Genomic DNA, 23,408 nt, shown 5'->3' on the forward strand with positions numbered 1-23,408 from the left:
AGAAGATCCACATAATCTTTGGGATATGGAAAAACAGCATAAGTGTATGAAGAGACAAGGACCCAACTCTACCAGAGGTAAAATGTCACTTATAACTTAACACTATTTAACCTCTCTATGCTTGTTTCCTCATCCGAAAAATGGGGATAATAATAGTACCTGTTTCATGGAGTAGTTTTGAGGATTAAATGAGTTGTAACCTGTAAAATGCAAGGAATTGTCCCTAATACAGTTAAGAACTCAGTGAGTGTTAGCTATTATTATTACTAAGATATGGGTTAATATCTTAAAGACTTTAAAAAATATTTTGACTCGATGAAGGAAACTTTATCTTGTAGAGCATCTAACTGAAAAAGATACACAACTTATTTCTTATATTATACATTATAACTTTAGTCAATTTGTTTGGATGTTCATCAGATTCATTTTGCAGTTATATCGTAAGAACAAAGATCATACAGTTATTTTATTTGCCAAAGCAACCTTAAATAGAGATATGATATGAACCATCTCCAGGTTAAACATATATTCAGAAAGTTAGAATGAAAAAGTATTTTGAAGCATAGCTTATAAGCCCCTTCTGACCTGGTTACCTACCTTCTTCCACGCTTAACTCTTTCCATTCATATACTTAACTCCTGAGACATTCTTTAAAAAGCTCATCAACAAATAATACTTTTTTTCAATTATTCCCCTTGTCCTGACATTGGTTTTGGTTTCCATTATTGTAATGTCAGAGATTCACATCAATGTTTATTTTTCTTCTAATTTAAGAACTGACTCTGCTACTTGAAAGTATTTTCTTGAATAAAGTAATTTAAAACACTTTCTATTCTACGATATTTCATACAATATTATGAAAAACTCATTTTTACAGGGAATTTAAGAATGGATATTAAATTTTTTAATTAAAAGTTAAAGTAGGGGGCTCCGCCCCCCGCGGCCCGGCCGGTGCGCGCTGCGGAGACTGCCACTTGTTTTCCTCGCTTGAGAGGAGTCGATTATCGACCTCCGACCAGAGCTGTTCTGTGTTCAGGGGCGCGCGGAAGCCGGGTGATGGTCCTTGTCCTCCAGAACAGGGATGGAGGAAATATCTGCCCAGGAAGAAGCAGGATCACCAAGGGTCCAGTTGCAGTCTTTGGAGACTTAATCTGAGGATCTGTCCCCAGAGCCTCAGGTCATGCAGGAGACCAACACGGAACAGGGACTCATTGGGGGTAAAGGAAAAGGTGGCTGGTGGGCATAAATCGCCACATCCCATTTTCTTCTCTAAGAGTAGGATTTCCACTTTCCAAGCCTGATGGGATCTTCCAGCTGGAACAAGATATACAGATCATTGATCTGGAAACTAAGAATAGAGAAGTCTTAAGAGCTGGCTACTCAGATGGAGCGACCAGAGAAGAGAACAAATTGATTCCTAAGCAGAAAAGCTCTGAAGATGTACCACAAGGTGAGAATAGGAAGACTCAAACAGGTTATTGCTCTAGTTCCTGAGACTAGAGAAGTGTATAAACCTGAGGACAAAATAGTAAGGCTTCAGGGAATCCTAAGAAATTTGAGAGTTTAGGGAAATAACAATCAGCAAGAAAACCTGCACCAATGAAAAGAACAATGAATGCAGTGAACCTAAAAAAGCTTCAGTAGGGACTCTAAAACTTTTATACAAACCAGAGAGTTTTTAGATTACAGAATACTGATGACAATGACAAGACATGAGCCTCAACCAGACTTTAGCTGCTAGTAAACATGAACAAATGAGTCTAACACAGGATTTTCAGAGTGGGGAATATAAGAAGGGTTTAATGGATCTCTCCCATCTTGCTAAATGTAAGAGCATTCTACTTGAGAAATCATATAAATGTAATGCATGTGATAATCCTGTAGTCAGAGCTTAAATGTAATTCAGCACCAGAATTCACACCAGAGTGAAATCTCAGAATTGTAAAGACTGTGAGTCTTTTACTCAACATTAGAAAATTCAGAGGCCCCCTCTCTCTCTACTGTGTGGCAGTGACTTCTGCCTCATGCCTAGTTGAACATAAAGGTCCTGTGAAAGCAGTGAATGTGGGTTGACCATTTTAAAACATCAGGAATTCATTTCCGCGAAAATCCCTATACATGTAGTGAATGTGGGAAAGACTTCAGATTGAGTTCACATCTTACTCAGTGCCAAAGAATTCACCACAGATGAGAAACCACATGAATATAATGAATGTGGAAAAGCCTTCTGTGAAAGTGCATGCATTATTCAGCATCACAAAAGTCTCAGGAAAGAGAAATCCAGTGAATGGAATAATAACAGGGAATGTTTCAGTTATAGCTCAGGTCTTAGCTGCAACAAAAGGTTCTTACCATAGAAAATGCCTTTGATTGTGGTACACGTGGAAAGAACTTCAGTCAGAGCACACCTTCTATAACAGCAAAGAATTCCCACCAAAGGAAAACCTTAGCATAATGAATGTGGGAAGGCATTTAGTCAAAAGTTCAGGCCTCAACATCTGGGAGTTCACATCAGAGAGAAATCTCTTATGCATTGAATGTGGTGTAGTCTTCAGTCATAGCTCAGTTCTCATTCAGCACCAGAGAAATCACCCCAGAGAGAAACCCTACTAATATGACAATAGTAGGAAATCTTTTAATATTCGGAAAGCTTTTAATCACTACGAAACTTTCAACCAACAGCGTATCAGTGAGAAAATCTGTGAATGTACTGAATATGGTAATACATCATACTATTTTCATACCTTAGTTATTCCTTAGACACTTGCAGAATTCATACTGGAGTAAAATTTCATCTCTGGACTGAGTGGAAAAAGCCTTCAGTCAGAGTAACTATTTGATTCGGCATCAACTTCATGCTACACAGGCAGCCTTTGAATGTAATTAATGTGTATGTGTCAGAGGGCATCAGCCATATTTGAAACCTTTATTCAAGATCAAAGAATCTATAACCAAGAGAAGTCATCTGAGTATAGTAAATGGTAAATCTTGGTTACAAGTTTGTCTTTTACAACCATCAGAATATCCACACTAGAATCTGATGTAATGCAAGTGGAAAAACTTACATCATATTTCATATTAATAAACATAAAAACTTATATTGGATAAAAAAAAAAGTTAAAGTAGGAACTCTTAATCTGTAGTTCAAATTGATTTATGGATTCAACATGATTACAAACAAAATTCCACCTAGCTTTTTGGTAGAAACTGAGAAGTTGATTTTAAAATTGATATGGAAATGAAAAATACCTAGTATATTCAAAATAACCTGAAAAGAGAAGAGCAAAGTTGGAGGACTTATCATATTGATTTCAAGACCTCCTAAAAAGCTACAATAATCAAGACAGTCTACTACTGACAAAAATATAGACAAATAATCAATGAAACAAAATATAGGGTCCAGAAAAGACCCAAATTTACAGTCAATTGATTTCAACAAAGATACAAAAACAATTAACAAGAAAAAAATTATTTTCAACAAATGGGTGTTGGAAAAATTGTAGACACATGTAAAAAGATGAACCTTGACCCTTACCTCACACCATAAGCAAAAATGAAATCTACATGAATCACAGACCTAAATATAAGTACCAAAACTAGACACTTTTAGAAGATACAAGAAAAAATCTTAGTGACCTTAAGTTTGGCAAAAAATTTCTTTAAAACAAGAAGATAAGCACAAACCATAGAAGAACAACAACAAAAATAATAAATTAAATTTCCATCAAAATTTAAAACTTCAAAAGATACTGTAACCAAAAGGCAAGTCACAGACTGGGAGAGAATATTTGCAAAACATCTATTTGAAAAAAGACTTGTGTTCTAGTTTGCTAGCTGCTGGAATACAATATACCAGAATCAGAATGGCTTTTAAAAAGGGAATTTAATAAGCTGTTAGTTTATAGTTCTAAGGCTGAGAAAATGTCCCAATTAAAGCAAGTCTATAGAAATGTCCAATCCAAGGCATCCAGGGAGAGATACCTTGGTTCAAGAAGGCCGATGAAGTTTAGGGTTTCTTTCTCAAGTGAGAAGGCACATGGTGAACACAATCTGGGCTTCTCTCTCAGCTGGACAGGCACATGGCGAACACGGCAACATCTGCTAGCTTTCTCTCCTAGCTTCCCATTTCATGAAGCTCCCCAGGAGGTGTTTTCCTTCTTCATCTCCAAAGGTCACTGGCTGGTGGACTCTGCTTCTCATGGCTATGTCGTTCTGCTCTGCTCTCTCTGAATCTCCCATTCTCCAAAGCGTTTCCTCTTTTATAGGACTCCAGAAACTTCTCAAGACCCACCCAAATGGGTGGAGACATGTCGTCACCTAATCCAGCTTAACAACCACTCTTGACTAAATCACATCATCCAGGGAGATGATCTGATTACAGTTTCAAACATACAGTATTGAATAGGGATTATTCTACCTTTAGGAAATGGGATTTTGATTAAAACATGGCTTTTCTAGGGGACATACATCATTTCAAACCAGCACAACTTGTATTAAGGAACTCTTACAACTAAATAGTAAGACAACCTATTGATAAAAGAGGCAAAAGATCTGAACAAACCCTTGAACCAAAGAAGATATATGGATTGCAAATAAGTGTATGAAAAATGTTCAACATCATGTCATTAGAGATACGAAAATTAAAAAAAACTGGTTAAGTTATTACTACTGCCTACTAAAATGGCAAAAATTAAAAGACTGACCATACTAAATACTGGTGAATAAGTACTTAGAGAACAGAATGTTTCATTTTGCTAAAGCTGCCAAAATGCAATATACCAGAAAGAGACTGATTTTAACAACAGAGATTTATTAGCTTACAAGTTACAATTCTAAGGCTACAAAAAGGTCCAAATTAAGGCATCAACAGGAGGATACTTTTTCTGAAGAAAGGCTGCTGGCATCTGGGATACCTCAGTCACAAGGGAAGGGACATGGCTGGTATCTACTGGTCTTTCTCTACTAGGTTTTATTGCTCTAAGCTTGTGGCTTCAGTGGCTCTCACAGGTCCTCCGGGGGGCTTTCTCTCTGGGCCCTCTGAGCTTTTTCTGTCTTTTATCCTCTCACAGAGGACCTCAGTAAAAGGATTAAGGTCCACCTTGAATGGGGGGTGGGGGGGGTTATCACATCTCAGTTGAAATAACCTAACCAAAAGGTCCCACCTACAACAGGTTTGTAGTCACAGGAATGAATTGAAAAAAACATTTCCTTTTCTAGGGTACATAACAGCTCCAAACCACATGGAGCAACTGGAACTCTCATATCCTTGCCAGTGAGAATGCAAAATGTATAACTACTTTGCAAAGCTGTTTGGCAGGTTCTTAAAAAGTTAGGTACCATACTACCCAGCCATTCTATCCCAGATATTTACCCAGGAGAAATGAAAAGCATATGCCCTCACAAAGACTTATACACAAATGTTCATAGCAGCTTTATTTGTGGGAACCAAAATATTCATCAAAATGTGAACAGATAAGCTGTGATTTGTTCACAATGGAATACCACTTGACAATAAAAAGGAACAAATTACTGATACACACAACAAAACAGATACACTGCAAAATGATTAAACTGAGTAAAAGAACCCAGACCAAAAAAAGTACACACTGTATGGTTCATTTATACAAAATTCTGAAACATGCCAACTAATCTGAGTAAAATAAGTAGATCAATAGGACAAGGCAGAAGGAGAGGGAGAGAAGGATAAAACAATAAAGGGATACAAGAGCACTTTTTGAGAGTGGTGGACATGTTAATTTTCTTAATTATGGTCATGTTTTCATAAATATAGACCATATGTCAAAATTTCATCAACTTATATACCTTAACTGCGTAGAGCTTATTGCATATAAATCAGTTATACTTCAATAAAACTGTTTATATCAGTGCATACATATGTACATATATATATGGAATTGGAGTCACAGCTTTCTGAAAACCACTCCCATTGTTTTTGTCACCTAATAAAGATATTGGAAGCAATTTTAAGCCAAATAAGAAAAATGAATAGAGTCACAGACAATTCTTATGCCAGCAAAGAATATATTCAATTAATTTTAGAACTAGAAATACCTGGAAAGTTCCTATAATCCAACCTCCTCATTTAATGGTAGAGAATGTGAAGTTCAGAGAGACTGAGTCAACTGATCGAGGTCACACGAAAGCAGACCTAAAATTAGAACAGAACTTGTACAATTTTAACTTAAATGGTATTTTAGGATCAACTGCTATGCCATTATACTAATCAATTTAGATTCAGCAGTATTTACTGAGCAATATTTACTAAGCCATTGTAGGAGTATATGGCAATTCCCACTCTCAAGTGGCTTTCAATGTAAATTTGTGAGATTTATATATTTGAGGCTTAAATGTCACAAACACACACAAAAAACACCTATAGTATTAATAGAATAAGGATCAAGGTATGCTCATGACAACTTAGAACTCAAATTACCTTTTTTTTGAGCATTCCCGATTTACACAGTCTGTTTGGCTTGGTTATTTTTGTAGTATGTGTGCAAACAAAAAGAATATAAGTATAAATCAGTTTTTCTATATAAACATCTAAAGAATGAAAAGAAAAAGATGAACAAGACAAAGCTCAAAGCTATATATTCACAGTCTGTGATCTATATTCTGCCCACAGATATGTTTTGGTCTGGACTGCAAAATGTTTTAAAAAAAAAAATTAAACTAAATTTGTTGCTAACATTTGAAATTGATAGTTCGTACATTAAAATTTGTGTTTCTGGATTCTGTTGAGACAGCAAAAGATGTGAGACTAGACATGGATCCTTCATGGCAAAATTTGAACACCTATATAGCAGCTATTATTTAGGCTCTTGGGAAACTAAGATGTGTAAGACATGATTACTGCTCTCAAGAACCTCACAGTTTATTACTAGAAACAACCATGTCAACAAATCATGGTGGTATACTATGGTTTAACTACACCATATAACTAAAAGGCACTGTGTGATAGCTGTTACAATAAAATGATATGATGGAGGAACATGGAAGAGGACAATCAATTCTGTTGTAAGTGAAGAAGATTGCTTTGGGAAGACTCCATGGAGGAGGCAGCCCTTGAACTGTTTTTAAGAATAAGTTTTTGCAGACGAGTAAGACAGAGGAGGTCATTTCAGGCAGAGGCAGCAACATGTTGAGGTTATAGGGTCACATACAGATGAAGTATAAGGGTATTGGTTAGTTTGGAAAGAGAAGAAATAAAAATGAAAATGAACATGCCAGCTGAGTCCCCTAAATGTCAATCCAACTATGGCAGCTCTACCTTTGTTTTATGGAGTGAGGTTCTATTTAAGATTCCTTAAACAAATACATATTGATACTAAAATGAAAATTTTTAAACAATTTTAAATAGGAGCCATTGAAAGATTTTTAGCAAGAAATTAAAGGTTAAATAAGTATTTTAGAAAGGTCTCTCTAATAACAGTGTCAGAGATGGAATAGGGAAGTACGAGACAAGAAAGAAATACAAATAATTGCAACATGACACAAGAAATGTTAAATCTGGTTAGTGAAGCAGAGATATCCAATCATTGATATCTACTATGTGCCAATCAGCCTGCTCTGTGCCAGGTTTAGGATTAGGGATAAACTCAAGAGCTACATACACAAAAAGGAATCATGACTGATGAAAATGAAAAGGTAAAAGAAGAAAATAGAATTGAGCTTGCTAGGCAAGTTGGATAAATACATGGACAGCTGTCATTAAATTTAGAATAAAATCATAATGCCTCATCTACAATAAACTAAGCACACGCTAACCTAAGATATAGGTTAAAGAGGTATAATCTAGAAAAAGCAAAGGATGACATTATGACTATACTTTATGAGCAAGGGTCCCAGAGCTTACTACAGGTATACAAAAAATTGGAACCATCTTTGAATGCCATTATAAACAAGAAAAGACCTTCCCTATAAATATTACTTCAGAATGAAACTCAAAGTTTCCTTAAATAATCCACCTGAAATTTAAATGGCTTTCTTTCCTTGGCAATTTCAGTTGAGATCTAAATCTTCAAATGATAGCAAGGAATCAATGCAGGCACCAAGAATGGAAAACAATATTAGATCAGCATACCTATGCAATTGTTATCTAGGCCAACAAGTTCCACAACTGTCTCATTACTCCTAGGGTAAATATGCAATGATTTATACAATTCCTTTCGTGGATAATCTTTAGTAGACAATTTCTTGCTAGACTTTTAGAATATATATACTTTTTTTTTTTGGTAGATACATTTCCCATGGATTAGAAGTGTTCAGTGATATGAATTTCCAAGTTTGTCACTGAGTCCTAAGTCGAAAGAAAAAGTTCAACATGATTCAGTACCATTTCTATGAATCTGGTTTTAAAACCTAATTGCTAAATAAAAAAAGAGGGTGGTGCAAGGGTAGCTCACTCGCGCCTGCTATGCAGGAGACCTAGGCTCGATTCCTGGACCATGCACCTCCCAAAAAAAACTAATTGCATTCTCTGATAACAAATGTTAAAAAGGGGCAGAGGATGAGAAGAACAGAATGGGGGAAAATCCCTACATTCTTCAAAACTGAATCCCATTTTCACTGCTCTTCAAGAGAGGGTAGGATTCAACAAATGAGAAGACAGGATTTAACAAATGAAAGAGAGTTATTTCAATCTATTTGATAAAGAGAGTTAATATTAAATACACAAAACAAACTTAAGTTCTTCAATTATGAATACAAGAATTGATCAAAACATCTTCTTTATCAAAAGCACTTTCATACCTCACTAGTTACATGAGACCATAAAGCCTTAATCATTAAAAAATAGATCAAATGCTAATTACAATTTCCAAACAGCTGGCTATGAGTTACAGAATTCTCTTGCAAGATCAGAAAGAACTGTTTATAGCACCTTAAGTATGTTGCCAAGCCTTATAAGTTAGAATAAGACATTCCAAGACAGGAATTGCTTGAGCTTGTGGCTACGTAATCAAGAAAATTAAACTGGTACCTAACTAAAGCAAATAAGAACTAGAAAATATTCTCAAAGTATCTCTACATGGGGCATAATGACTGTGTGCATTTAGAGAAAAAAGAAAAAGGATGGGGAATTGAAGTATTACCTGAGGGCAGGAAATTCAGACAAAAAGTCCCTATTCCTGGTGAAAGCAAGTAGTCAGTTGCCAGGGTTTCTTAGACTCCTCTGGTACTCACTTGGGTGCTTATGAAATTCACAGCAAGCCAATCTCCACCAAGCCAGCAGGGATCGCTGCAGGGAATGGGTATACAAGGGCACAGAAGGGAGCAAGTTTAAGGGAAGGGAGAGGAAAGGAATGATATGATAAAAATATTTAGCTGTGATACATTTGAAAAAAATACAGTTACGTTTTACACCGGACTAACTAAAGGCAAACACTGCTTAAATTCTAAGATGAATTCCATTTAGGATTTTCTTCATTCTCTCTAGTATTACTATCACTAATACCATATAAAATACATGTATTTTTAAAATTTTTGTATTAAAATGCTAATCAACAAAAATGAAAGCTTTACAAAGACTGAACTGTATAATTTAACATTAAATAAAACCAATTAAGATAAGCACTTTACAAGATAAGTAATCTACAAATACAAGTTATCAAATTAGTTTAAATGCCAAAAGCCCTAGTTAAATGGGTAAAAACTGTAATCCTCATTTCATACAGAATACTGAAGTGTAAAAGTTGCTTATGAAAAATAGTCCACAAACAAAAGACATACCCAGGAATAGACTATATCTATATACTCAAAGTAAACTGGAGAACTACAGTAGTTATCAGGAAAAAAAAATTTAATCTTGATTTTAATTTAAATAATCTTAAATTTCTAGATATGAGTCAAGCTTTAAAACCTGCCAAAAATGTATTCAGGGCAACCAATTTATATTCTATTTATTCTATTGAGGCCAAAGTAGTATACATTTTTTCCATCCAGTCAGTTAAAAAGGCTTTTGAATAACTACTATATACTATGACAGATGTTGAAGATACAATGGTGAATATAACAAGCAGTCACTGGCCTCTTAAAGAAATGACAGTCTACAGGACAAACATGAAGGCTTTGTTTTAATAAACCAAACCAACCTATAAGCATTCAAAGATGAAGGACAGTGAAGACTGGCCTGGTTAAAGTGTCCCATAGAAGTCCATGGAAAATGTACAAGTAAAATGTAACCTGAGAGGATGGTCTGTCCTGAAGGGATAAAGACAATCTGGCTAGAGGAAACAAGACCAAAAAAGACAGGAAAAATATATAGTATTGAAGAATGGAAGAAATAAAGTTGCAGCCAAATTTGGAGGGCCTAAATTACTCTTAACTTCCTTTCCATGCATACGCTAGCCAGAAAACAGGTTTAATAATTATTCATTTTATGTTGCTCAAGCTGTCATTTACCTGCTTTTTATTTTGTAAGTTCAAAAAACATTTTTATTGATAAACAACATACAATATTCTTAGCATACAAACATTTCATACATGGTGCACAATCAATGGCTCACAACACATTCACATAGTAGTATATTCATCACCATGATCATCTTTTAGAACATTTGCATCACTCCAGAAAAAGAAATTTAAAAAAAAAAGAAAAACTCACACATCCCATACCCTTTATCCCTCCCTCTCACTGACCACCAGTATTTCCACCCACCCAATGTATTTTAACCTTTGTTCCCTCTATTTTCTATACCCCTTACCACTCCCCTTCACTGATCACTAGTATTTCAATCCACTCAATTTGTTTTAACATTTGTTGCCCCTATTATTTATTTTTAATTCATATTTTTTACTCATCTGTCCAGGCCATAAATAAAAGGAGCATCAGACAGAAGGTTTTCACAATCACACTGTCAAACTGCGAAAGCTATATCATTATACAATCATCTTCAAGAAACATGATTATTGGAAACAGCTCTACAGTTTCAGGCACCTCCCTCTAGCCTCTCCAATACACCTCAAACTAAAAAGGGGATATCTATACAATGCGTAAGAATAACCTCCAGGATGATTTTATAATTTTTTTAAAAAGTTTCTCTGACATTTAGGCCAGTTATTGCCTCTCCTTCATTTAAAGCTCATTACCTTCACCTACCTGGGACATGATTCCCAGGGGTGAAAGTCTCCCTAACAAAGTGGGACATGACTCCTCAGGCCCTGGCATTATGGGATGACAATGTCTACCTGACCAAAAGGGGGAAGAAAAATGAAACAACATATAGTTTCTATGGCTTAGAGATTCAAATAGAGTCAAGAGGTCATTCTGGAGGTTGTTCTTATATAAGCTTCAGTCAGATATTACCAATTGCCACCATATGCCAGGGCCCAAGCAACAGTATTCTTGAAAACCCCAAAGAATATCCTAGGCTATAAAAATTTACCTATTAAGTTTATTTTTTTCAAAAACTTAAAGCCTTCAGATTGTTCCTGTGCCAGATAAGCCCTGAAACCCAGAGGTACCAGTCTCTCTAAGAACATCAACCAGTTTCATTCCTCTACCCCATAATGTCAATACCCCTTTACAGCAAGAAGAAGTTAGAAAGGTCATTTTGCCCAGATAGCTCTGAAGATCGAGAGAATGATCAAATGAGAAAGAGGAGCAGTTACTGAGAAGTTAGGATTTAACAAATAATTATGACTACTGATTCATCATACAGATATTTCTTTTTACTTTCTTGTGTGTACAATAGCCAGAAGGAAATATCTGAAATTGGTGAACTGTAATTCAGTAGCCTTAATCTTTGATAATGATTGTGTATCTATTTAGCTTTCATCTTGTAGCTATGTAATTGCAAAAACCTTGCGAGTGAAACCCCCTTTATCCAGTGTATAAGTAGATGAGTAATAATATAAAGATATGCTTGAAAAAAAAGTCGCATAGTACTTTGTGCCTCTCTTTTAAAACTTATTATACTCTATCTTGAATTCTATTTATTTACCAGGACTAAATTTCCAAAAGACATTCCTACTTTTTAATTTTATTTGTATCTCTCTTATAGAACTTTCTTTAAGTGTTAATAGAAAAAATAAATGAATGGCCTATCACTGGGAATGACCATATTTATTACTTGAAGATAAGATAAATCTTACAGTTAATGTATGAATGCTCTGTTTTATAGAACATCTCTGTTATATAAAGTTGTATCGTATCACTACAGAAGTACAAATTTATGACAGAAACCCAAATATCTAAAAATATAGTTTTACTGAATTTTAAAAATCACTGAATTTTCTGGTATCACTAAGTTTATCTTTAAATATTAATTCTTAATGATGAAATTATAAATAGACAATGGAAGAGGAATATAATCCTGGATGATGTTAGCAGCAGCAAAAAAAGCAGAAATCCCTCTTTCAAAGGTATTTTTGGGTAGAAGAATAGTACATACACACACCTAAAATTAAGCCTTAAAGAACAGACTAATATAGAGATTCAAATTTTACACATAAAATTCATCATGGATGGGAGAAAAATGAACAGTAAGACAAAGAATTTTCACACAGCCTAAGAGTGAAACTAATACCTGAAAAATCAAACAATAAATTACCATATCCGCAATCCCATTTGCTTCAGCTCTCAATTTGGTTTTAATAACTTGCCCTTGATATGATAACTGCTTATGTTTCACTCATGGAAATGGTCATAAAATCTGTGACCTTACATTCAAACTAAGCTCCAATTACTAATACCAATTGGTTAAATATAAACTGGTATTTAATGGAAATATTAAATTACTCATCCTAAGTAATATGCAGAATTTTAAAAATATATAACTGGTAAAAGATCAACCAAATTTTGAAAAGTTTAGACTGATAACTGCAGTACTAAGGCAAAGAAATGAATGGAGAAATTTTGTTTCCCCAATTTCAAATGACTGCAGAGTCAAAGATTATGTTGCCTCAACTCCAAAGGACTGCAGACAAAGGATACCCTAATAATAAAAGAATATCCTAAGGGAAACTGCAGTAGGATGGTGAAACATCAAACATAAGGGAAATGCTGAAAACTTGATAAAAGAAAAGCAAATTGTTACGCAGGAACCAACATAGATGATGAAATGAAAATGTTGAATCAGTGATTACCATTCAGTACCATCTGTCAGAACTCAGGCAAGTCACAGATCTCAATGCTACTTCCTTCTCTGGGACAGGAACATATATCCTTTCTGATCTAAGATTCTAGGACGGTAATGTTAAAACATTCACTGGACCAGCATCCAACCTCTTTTTACCTGAACTTTTCAAATCAATCTACTGAAAGTAATTTCTTCAAGAATCAATGTCTGGTTTAAGACGGAAATTAATGTGAAAGGAAATATGTGGCATCATGCTATTTCAGATACTTCCACATATTGTATTTAATAGCAAAATAATAATAATAATAACTGTCCCCTAAAATTCAACTTGTAATTCACTTTGCAGTAATTACCTATTGCATAAACCAATGGAAAACCAAACAAAAACACACCCACTGCTGTTGCCAGACTAAAACGTGTACTCTAATTAAGATCACAAATAAAAGGGAGGGCATTTCTATTTAGACATCCAACAGGCAACCCAAAATTAAAGTATCCAAAATCAAACTTCTGATCTTCTCCATAAGCCACTCCTCCTGTGGTCTTCTCCAACTTTGTTCACAGCAATTCCATCTTCTCAGCTGCTTACGTCAAAAATTAGGAAACCATCCTTGACTTCTCTCTTTCCCTCTCAATTCACATCTGATATGTCAGCAAATCCTATGGCTCTACCTTCAAAATACATCTAAAACCTGACTATATCAATAACTCTACTGCACCCATATGGTCTATATCAGACCCTCCCTCACTTAAATAGTGAAAACAGTCTCTTAATTTGGTTTCTGCTTCTACCCTTGCCCTCCTATAATTTATTATATTTATAATTTATGGCTGCCAGGATGAGCCTCAGTTCAAAGGTTTCCAGTGGCTTCCAAGCCATCAAATACCACATTCGTTCAATGATTCAATTACCCATTGCTTCCTAAAACCACAAGGAAAGTGATCATACCCAAAATCCATGACAATATTGGCAGCACACAGCGTGTGCTAAAAAATGGCAGTGTGAGCAGGAGTCTGCTCATTTGTACCATTCATCCCACAGATAATTACTAAGGGCCTATACTATGCCAGATTTAGACAAAATTCTCTGCCCTCATGAAGTTTACATTCTAGTGAAGATAAATGACAAATAATTAAATATTATGTCAGGTGATGGGTGCTACAGAGAAAATTATATCAAGCAGAAGTTAGACATCATGTGAGACTGGGTTCACAATTTTAAACTCTGACCAGGAAGGCCTCTTTGAGAAGGTGCCACAAATTGCATCCACCAGCCCTATGAGATATCTGCTATTAGAAAGTAATATGTTCTTAAGTATTTTCAGTTAAATTGTATTAAACTATAGTCCAGACCACTACATCAATATAATAATATTTACTGCTAGATGACCTATAAAATTAAACATGAACCAGGTTATATAAAAAATTCATTCCAATTTGAATATACGTAATTTATCACAGCATCTACCTTGCTTGGTTTGTGAATTCCCTTTAGACTTCTAAGTAAGTGCATTTTTCTTAGAAGTTAATGGCAATAGCTTAAGATCAACCAAGAATATGAATATGTTACTCGTCAGGCAACTGAGATAAGAACTTTTTAAAATACAAAACATCTGAAAAGTCAAGTGTTACAAAAACTCATCTCTGAAAAATAATCCTCATTATTATTTATGACACAGTTATTAGAAATCACAGATATTAAAATGTAATCCTAAAGACTCAATTCTGAATACAAGGGTATTGTCTAGTTTTAGGAAGTAAGTCATTAACTTAGCTCTTAATTTTTCAGAACCTTTCTCAACTGGAGGTGCACAAGAGAATTAAACTCTTCTAATGCTCTAAGGCCTATGGTATCCACGGACTGAATAAATTAACTTGTCTCCTAGGCATCAAGAATGATCCTATCAACATACTAGCACCCTTGGGAAAATTGAGAAAATAGACATTCAAATTATTTCCTGTACAACTGGATTTTCTTGTGAAACTGGGTAGGAGAAAGGCTGGAGGACATAAAAGTCAGACCTCATCTAAATTATAAAAAAATAAAATAAATAGATTATTTTGAGGCAGTCCCATTTATCTATTTTTTCTTTCATTGCTTGTGCTTTGGGTGTAAAGTTTATGAAACCACTGCCTACCAAAAATTCTTGAAGATACCCCCCCTACATTTTCTTCTAAGAGTTTTACAGTCTTGGTTCTTATATTTAAATCTCTGATCCATTTTCAGTTAATTTTTGTATAAGGTGTGAGAGAGGGGTTCCCTTTGATTCTTTTGCATATGGATATCCAGTTCTGGCACCACATATTGAACAGATTATTTTCTCCCAGTTAAGTGGACTTGGCAGCCTTATCAACTGGCCATAGGTATGAGCCTCTATTTCTGAACTCTCAATTCAATTCCAATATATCTATCTTTATGCCAGTGCCATCCTGTCTGAAGCAATGTAGCTTTGTAATATGCCTTAAAGTCATGAAATGTGTGAGTGCTCCCAATTTCATTCTTTTTTTTCAAGATCGTTTTTGGCTATGTGAGCTATAAATTTGATGGCTGGTTTTTCCATTCCTGCAAAGTAGGTTGTTGGAACTTTGATTGGGATTGTGTTGAATCCATAAATCAACTTGGGTAGAACTGACATCTTAAAAATATTCAGCCTTCCAATCCAATGACGTGGACTTTCCTTCCATTTATTTCAGTCTTCTTTGCTTTCTTTTGCAATGATTTGTAGTTTTCTGTTACAAGTTCTTTACATCTTTGGTTAAATTTATTCCTATAGGGACTTCCGGAGAAGATGGCGGCTTAGTAAGACGCGCGGGTCTTAGTTCCTCCTCCAGAAAAGCAACTAAAGAAACAGAAACAATACAAAACAGCTCCCGGAGTCACGACAGAGACCAAAAAGACAGCGTACCCCATTCTGGAACAGCTGAACGGGCAGGGAAAATCTGCTGTGGTGAGATACCCGAGGGGCGCGCGCTTTCCCGGCCGGGGCGGCTGGCGACTGGGGTCCCCTCCACGCACGTGGCTCCCCGGTCTGACTGGGAACGTTGGATAGCGGGGCCCTCCCGTCACGCTTGGTGTTTCGGGCCAGCTGGGCAATTAGGACCCACACTCTCCCAAGGCGGCGGCCAGCGACCCCCGCCTCCACGCGCGGTTTCCCGGGCCGACTGCGGTGCAGACAGACGAGCGCCACGAGCGCCACCTACTGGGCAGGAAAAGAAAAACAGAGCCCAGAGATTTCACAGAAAAACCTTTCAACCAGCTGGGTCCCACACCCAGGGAAATCTGATCAAATGCCCACACACCAGCAGAAAATAATGGATGACGCTCGGAAAATTGAAGATATGGCCCAGTCAAAGGAACAAACCAATAGTTCAAACGAGATACAGGAGCTGAGACAACTAATGCTGAATATACGAACAGAAATGGAAAAACTCTTCAAAAACCAAATCAATAAATTGAGGGAGGACATGAAGAAGACATGGGCTGAACAAAAAGAAGAAATAGAAAATCTGAAAAAACAAATCACAGAACTTATGGGAGTGAAGGACAAAGAAGAAAAAATGGAAAAAACAATGGATACCTACAATGGTAGATCTAAAGAGACAGAAGCTACAATTAGTGAACTGGAGGATGGAACATCTGAATTCCAAAAAGAAACAGAAACTATAGGGAAAAGAATGGAAAAACTTGAGCAGGGGATCAGGGAACTGAATGACAATATGAAGCGCACAAATATACGTGTTGTGGGTGTCCCAGAAGGAGAAGAGAAGGGAAAAGGAGGAGAAAAACTAATGGAAGAAATTATCACTGAAAATTTCCCAACTCTTATGAAGACCTAAATTTGCATATCCAAGAAGTGCAGCACTCCCCAAAGAGAATAGACCCAAATAGGCGTTCTCCAGGACACTTACTAGTTAGAATGTCAGAGGTCAAAGAGAAAGAGAGGATCTTGAAAGCAGCAAGAGAAAAACAATCTGTCACATACAAGGGAAACCCAATAAGACTATGTGTAGATTTCTCAGCAGAAACCATGGAAGCTAGAAGACAGTGGGATGATATATTTAAATTACTAAAAGAGAAAAACTGCCAACCAAGACTCCTATATCCAGCAAAATTGTCCTTCAAAAATGAAGGAGAAATTAAAACATTTATAGACAAAAAGTCACTGAGAGAATTTGTGACCAAGAGACCAGCTCTGCAAGAAATACTAAAGGGAGCACTAGAGGCAGATACGAAAAGACAGAAGAGAGAGGTATGAAGTAAAGTGTAGAAAGAAGGAAAATCAGATATGATATATATAATACAAAAGCCAAAATGGTAGAGGAAAATATTATCCAAACAGTAATAATACTAAAAGTTAATGGACTGAATTTCCCAATCAAAAGACATAGAATGGCAGAATGGATTACGACCCAGCAATATCACTGCTAGGTATCTACTCAAGGGACTTAAGGGCAAAGACACAGACGGACATTTGCACACCAGTGTTTATAGCAGCATTATCTACAATTGCAAAGAGATGGAAACAGCCAAAATGTTCATCAACAGACGAGTGGCTAAACAAACTGTGGCATATACCTATGATGGAATATTATGCAGCTTTAAGACAGACTAAACTTATGAAGCATGTAATAACATGGATGGACCTAGAGAACATTATGCTGAGTGAGTCTAGCCCAAAACTAAAGGACAAATACTGTAAGGTCCCACTGATGTGAACCGACATTCGAGAATCAGCTTGGAATATATCATTGGTAACAGAGACCAGCAGGAGTTAGAAACAGGGTAAGATAATGGGTAATTGGAGCTGAAGGGATACAGACTGTGCAACAGGACTAGATACAAAAACTCAAAAATGGACAGCACAATAATACCTAAGTGTAATGTAACTAGGTTGGAACACTGAATGAAGCTGCACCTGAAATATGGTTTTTTGTTTGTTTGTTTGTGTGTTTGTATCTTTTGTTTTTGTTTTTTTTCTTTTTCCTTTTTATATATATATATTATTAGTATTATTATTTTAATTCTCTTCTCTATATTAACATTCTATATCTTTTTCTGCAAAAAAAAAAAAATTTATTCCTATATATTTTACTTTTTTAGTTGCTATTATAAATGGAATTTTTTTCTTGATTTCCTTCTCAGATTGCTCACCACTAGCGTATAGAAACACTACTGATTTGGGGGTGTTGATATTGCATCCTACCACTTTCCTGAACTTGTTTATTAGCTCTAGTAGCTTTGTTGTAGATTTGGGGGGACTTTCTATATATATGATCAAAGTCATCTGCAAATAGTGAAAGTTTTACTTCTTCCTTTCTAATTTCAATGTCTTTCATTTCTTTTTCTTGCCTAATTGTTCTAGCTAGAACTTCTGGTACAACACTGAATAACAGTGGTGACCGTGGGCATCCTTGCCTTACTCTCAATCTCAATGGGAAAGCTTTCAGTCTTTCACCACAGAGTACGATGTCAGCTGTTGGTTTTTCATATATGCCCTTTATCACGTTGAGAAAGTTTCCTTCCATTCCTATCATTCTAAGTGTTTTAAGCAAGAAGGGATGCTGGATTTTGTCAAATGCCTTTTCTGCATCAATCAAGAGGATCATGTGGTTTTTCTCCATCAATTTGTTAATATGGTGTGTTATATTAATTGATTTTCTTATGTTCAACCACCCTCGCATATGTGGGATAAACCCACTTGATCATGGTGTATAATTATTTAAATGTGCAGTTGGATTTCATTCACAAGTATTTTCTTGAAAATTTTTGCATCTATACCCATTAAAGAAATTGGTGTGTAATTTTATTTTCTTACTGTTCTTTATCTGGCTTTGAAATTACAGTGATGTTCTACTTCAAAGGACTTTGTCAAGAAAGTGAAAAAGAGGGGAGCACCCCCCACTGCTGCAGCTTTTGGGCCGCCTGCTTGGCTCTCACCCTCGCCAGGTCCGCTGTCCTCCCCAGGTCCGCTGTCCTCCCCCACCTCAGGTGCGGACCAGGTGGATCCAGCTCATTCCCCTCACCCAAGTGGCAGCAGGTGCTGAATGAGAGATGCCAACTCTACTGGTTACACCAGAATATGATGCAGGCCAGACAATACTAATGGTTGTTCCAGTACTTAAAGCCATTCAACCAGCTGAGCTTTCAAGTTGTGGATGGAATAAAAAAGAAAAATAAAGTTCTGCTCCAAATGCAGTTGCCTGCACAAGATGATTTAACCATGTAAGCTTTTGGGTCATTAGAGAGATTCTTCATGCTCAAGTATTAAAAATTAGAGCAGAAGTTTTGAGCCACTATATTAAAACTGCTAAGAAACTATATGAGCTGAATAATCTTCATGCACTTATGGCAGTGGTTTCTGGTTTACAAAGTGCCCCGATTTTCAAGTTGACTAAAATATGGGCGTTATTAAGTCGAAAAGATGAAGCTACATTTGAAAAATTAGAATATGTGATGAGTAACTACAAAAGATTCAGAAGTTATATAAGTAGTTTAAAGCTGACACTTTGCATTCCCTATTTAGGTATCTATTTGTCAGATTTAACATACATTGATTCAGCATACCCATCAACTGGCAGCATTCTTAGAGCATGAGCAAAGATCAAATTTAATGAATAACATCCTTTGAATAATTTCTAATTTACAGCAATCCTGAATATGATATTCCTGAATATGATATTCCTATGTTGCCTCATGTCCAAAAATATCTGAACTCTGTTTAGAATATAGAATAACTACAGAAGTTTGTGGAAGATGATAATTACAAGCTTTCATTAAAAATAGAAGCAGGAATAAGCATACCACGTTCTACTGCTTCCAGAGAAGATTTAGTAGGTCCAGAAGTAGGAGCATCTCCACAAAGTGGAAGAAAAAGTGTAGCAGCTGAAGAAGCCTTGCTACCACAGACAGTCCCATCCCCTCGGCACCTGATTCCACATGGACATAGGAAATGTCATAGCTTGAGTTATAATTCATTCATAAAATGAACACAGCAGAGTTTAAGAGTGCAATGTTCCCAAACGCAGGGTCAAGACATCTTTTAGGACAGTGTCATGGAGCCCCATGCATCATCTCGAGACCAAGCTGAAAGTTCTAAACTTTCTAGTAGAATATCAATAGGTAACAGCAATGGTTCTGAACTAAGCAAAGAAACTTCATGAACTGCTTTTGAAAGTTCTGCAGAATCAGAAGATTTGGCTGTACATTTATATCCAGGAGCCATTACTATTCAAGGTGTTCTCAGGAGAAAAACTTTGTTAAAAGAAGGCAAAAAGCCTACAGTAGCATCTTGGACAAAATATTGGACAGCTTTGCGTGGGACACAACTTTTCTACTATGCTGCCAAATCTTTAAAGCTACAGAAAGAAAACATTTCAAATCAACATGAAATAAGAATTTATCTGTGTAAGATGGATGGTGATGATGGTTGATAAACCCAGAGCATCCAATCTCTTCTTGCTGACTGACTCTGAGAAAGGAAATTCATACAAATTTCAAGCTGGCAATAGAATGAATGCGATGCTGTGATTTAAGCATTTGAGTGCAGCCTGCCAAAGTAACAAACAACCCAGGTTCCTAAAAACTTGATGACTTTTGAGTAAAAGCTTAAGAAAGAAGAAAGGTAAACTATTGCTCCTGAGAACAAGAACCTGACGAAAGAGCCCCAGCTATAAACTAACCCTGTGCCAGGAAAGAGCCCAGCCTTTGGAGTTCTGAACCAAAAAAAAAAAAAAGCACTCATTTCAGGGAATGACGTGAATTTGTCCCAGAGGACAAACTGGAGTTGCAAAACAAATCACCATGGACCATGCTTCTCCTTATCTCTGAATTGACCTGTAGAAACCACCGCCTTAAAAGAATGAAAGGAAAACCAACATGAAACACCAAATACTGTGTGTGAATCTTCAGTGTTGTGCTTGGAATAGATTGTAGATAGTTTGCATTTCTTTTAAATTTGTACTAATTTTGGAGGGGGAATCGCCTTTTTTTAGACATACTTTAAAAAAGGAAACACATATTTCTTATGAGTTACATCAGGTGCTGGTTTTGAACTGAAATATAAAGAAAGATACTTTAACTCTGTGAGGGTTATACCAGCAACCCACCTGAAAAGTTTATTTAACCTCCATTTTAACTCCAAATGAGTTTGGAGCCTCACCCATTTTCCTACAGCATGAGTGTATGAATTAGAAATGTTAATAACGTGAGTTGTTGGGGTTTGTTTAGAGTTTGGGTTTTATCATTGTTTTGTTTGGGACAAGGGGAGACTTTTTTAAACACTAAACTTCTGAAATATAAAAAAAGTGCAAAAGCAAGCTACTCAATGGGAGAAAGTATGTGGAAATCACTTATCTGATAAAGGTTTAATATCCTGAAAATATAAAGAAATCCTACAACTTAACAATTAAAATACAAACAAAGGTACACAGGTGGTTGAGTAGCAGAATGCTCACTTGCCATGCAGGAGACCCAGGTTCAATTTTCAGATCATGCACCACCACCACCCCAAAAAAAGACAAACAACCCAATTAGAAAATGGGCAAAATACCTGAACAGACATTTTTCCACAGAGGAACTACAAACAGCTAAAAAGTACATGAAAAGATACTCAACTTCACTAGCTATTAGGAAAATACAAATCAAAACCACAATGGGATATCATTTCATGCCTACCAGAATGGCCCTATTTAAAAAACAGAAAACTGCAAGTGCTGGAGAGGATGTAGAGGAAATAGGAACACTCATTCACTATTGGTGGGAATGCAAAACGTGCAGGTGCTGTGGAAGAGTTTGGCCGTTCCTCAGAAAGCTAAGTATAGAACTGCCATATAAACTGGCAATCCCACCAGTAAGAATATACCCAGAAGAACTGAAAGCAGGGTCTCTGACACCTGCACACCAATATTTACAGCAGCATTATTCACAATTGTCAAAAGATGGAAGCACCCAAGTATCCAACAACCAATGACTGGATAAACAAAATGTAGTATATACATACAGTAGAATATTATTCATCCGTAAGAAGGAATGAAGTCCTGATGCATGTGACAACATAGATGAAACTTGAGGACATTATGTTGAGTGAAATAAGCCAGATACAAAAGGACAAATATTTTGTATGATCTCACTAATATGAACTACTTACAATAAGCAAACTCATAGAGTTAGAATCTAGTATACAGGTTACTGGGGGAGAGAATGGGAGCAGAGAATGGAAAACTGATGATGCATAATTTGTACAGAATTTCTATTTAGGTTGCTTGTAAATGTTTGGAAACGGATAGTGGCGATGGTAGCACATTACTGTGAGTGTAATTAACGGTGCTGAATTATGTTTGTGAATGTGGTTGAAAGGGGAATTTCTGGGTCATGTATGTCACTAGAATGAAAGTTTAAAAATAAAAGATGGGACTGCATAACACATAGTCCTGTTGTGGACAACAGACTGTGGTTATCAGTACAAATGTAAGAAAGGTCTTTCACAAAGTATAAGAAATGACACTATTACAAGGTGTTAATAATAGGGTGGCATATAGGAAAAAATGAACCTAATGTAAACTATGGATTATAGTTAATAGCACTATTTTAATATTCTTACATCAGTTGTAACAATGGTACCACACTAATGCAAAGAGTCAACAAAAGCCAGGTATATGGGAACGCTGAAATTTCTACAGACTTTTCTGTAAATCTTCTGTAATAAAAAATAATAAAAAGTAACATTATGCTAAGTGAAAGGAGGCAGACACAAAGTACTACATATTGTATGCTTCCATTTATATAAAACATAAATATAATAAATCTATAAAGACAGAAAAGATTAGTGGTTATATAGAGCTGGGAAAGTATAAAGGGATTGAGAGGTGACTGCTAAGGGGCATGGGTTTTTTCTTTTTTGGAGTAACGAAAATATGATGAACGCACACTGTCATTCTAAAAGCCACCAACTGTACACTTTGGAATGGACTGCATGGTTTGTGAATATAGTTCCATAAAACCGTTTTAAATAAATAAAACCTCTTTCAAAATAACAATTCAGTATTAGACCATTTATAAAATTTTAAAAGAAACTTGCCATTTAGTGACAATACTAAGAAACGTATATTGGTAAACGCTGCTATAATTTGTTACTTTTTAAAAACTATGCATGGGCGGGCCATGGTGGCTCAGCAGGCAAGAATGCCTGCCTGCCATGCCCAAGGACCGGGGTTCGATTCCCGGTGCCTGCCCATGTTAAAACAAACAAACAAAAAAAAACTATGCTATGTTTTATTCAATGTTACAAGTGAGGTAAATATTTGCTGAAT

General features: G+C 36.0%; 1 protein-coding gene and 1 pseudogene across 1 annotated transcript in view; one reads left to right on the plus strand and one right to left on the minus strand.

The window, feature by feature from the left end:
- Positions 1-23,408, minus strand: part of BLTP3B (bridge-like lipid transfer protein family member 3B) — a 176,117-nt gene that overhangs the window by 151,495 nt on the left and 1,214 nt on the right.
- On the plus strand, positions 19,153-20,647 carry LOC143690348 (ras-specific guanine nucleotide-releasing factor RalGPS2 pseudogene; annotated as a pseudogene).

Source organism: Tamandua tetradactyla, chromosome 7, assembly GCF_023851605.1.
Source record: "Tamandua tetradactyla isolate mTamTet1 chromosome 7, mTamTet1.pri, whole genome shotgun sequence".
Lineage (NCBI taxonomy): Eukaryota > Metazoa > Chordata > Mammalia > Pilosa > Myrmecophagidae > Tamandua > Tamandua tetradactyla.